The sequence below is a fragment of the Fukomys damarensis genome, unplaced genomic scaffold (assembly GCF_012274545.1).
Source record: "Fukomys damarensis isolate Sample0158 unplaced genomic scaffold, DMR_v1.0_HiC HiC_scaffold_4, whole genome shotgun sequence".
In the NCBI taxonomy this organism is placed as follows: Eukaryota; Metazoa; Chordata; class Mammalia; order Rodentia; family Bathyergidae; genus Fukomys; species Fukomys damarensis.
The window spans coordinates 68,526,214-68,527,565 of NW_022900916.1; positions in this window are offsets into that span (position 1 = coordinate 68,526,214).

Sequence of the window (1,352 nt, forward strand, 5' to 3'; positions counted from 1 at the left end):
TTTTTTTTTTTTTTTTTTTTTACCCGGGGTCGAACTTGGGACCTAGCACTTGCGAGGCAGGTGGTGGAACCACTGAGCTAAATCCCTGGCCCCATCTTTTGTTTTAATTATAAGATAAATCAGTAACTCAGGTAGTTAAGGATTCTGGCTTGTAAGTCACAACCTTAGGTCCTATACCTTGGTATTGTTCTTACCCTGTTTTGCTGTAAAGGAGCAGAACCCAAGAAACTGACTGACATGAAGGAGAGACCTAGAGGAGAGAGAGGGGACGGGACTGGGACCTGGCATGATACTGCAAGATGACCTAAGCTCCCCAGAGGCCAGAGGCTTGCAGGAGAGGTCGGCAGCTCCTGGTCTTGAATGTCCTTGGTAGGGAAGCTGCTCTATCTGTCTGTGAGCTGCTGATTCAGACCCAAGCTGCCCAATGCTCTCTTCCACACCACTGACGTTTCCTTTGGAGAAGCTCAGTGGTATAGTTGGGCTCAGAGATTTTCCCACATTTCCAGACGAATGTTCCCCAAAGTAGTGTATAAGTGCTACTGTAGAACACATTTCTTTTCTTGCCTGGGTGTTTGTTTTCATGTGTATTAGAAAAATCTTTAATTCACAGAGTTTATATTAAAATCTACATTACAGTTTAGTCTGGGTAGATTAGGCCATGCTGCATAACAAATACTCTGCGTGCACTGAAAGGATTAACTGAGGAGGTCTGGACTGGTTAAGAAAGCTTTAGTTCTTGCCCAGCCCTGGGGAGATAACCTCTAAACCCTGGGCATATCCTGCTGTTAAGAACGTCTTCATTTTCAAAATTTAGCTATTATAAATTGTGCTGCTGTAAACATGGGGATGCATGTACCATTGTGGGATGATGATTTTAATTCTTTGGGGAATGGTACCTGTAGTTTCAGTTTCTGGGAAATCTTCATACTGTTTTCCAGAGTAGTTGTATCCATTTGCACTCTCACAAAGGATGGAGAAGGGTTCCATTTCCCCAACAGCCTCGCCACTTGAGGTGCTGGGCCACAGAAGAAAGTTTATGTTGGCATGGTGATCTTCAGCCACCAAAAACCAGCCCAGTCTGTGCAGATAATGCAGTTAAGATCAGCCTCATGGGTAGGTCAACCACGTCTATGTTATTGTTTCATAAGATCCCGGACACCCAGACTTCGGTGAGCTTCCCAGTCGACTGTCTGCACTTCGTGTTGTCACATATCTTCGTTGGGAGACTTAAGTGCAGTCACGAACAACACGGTGATTCTTCGATCAGTGACAAGTCTCATATTCAGTGGCCATTCCACAGATTTGATCACTTAGTGAGGTCAAAGCCCATTTAGCTTGTTAACTTACGCTCT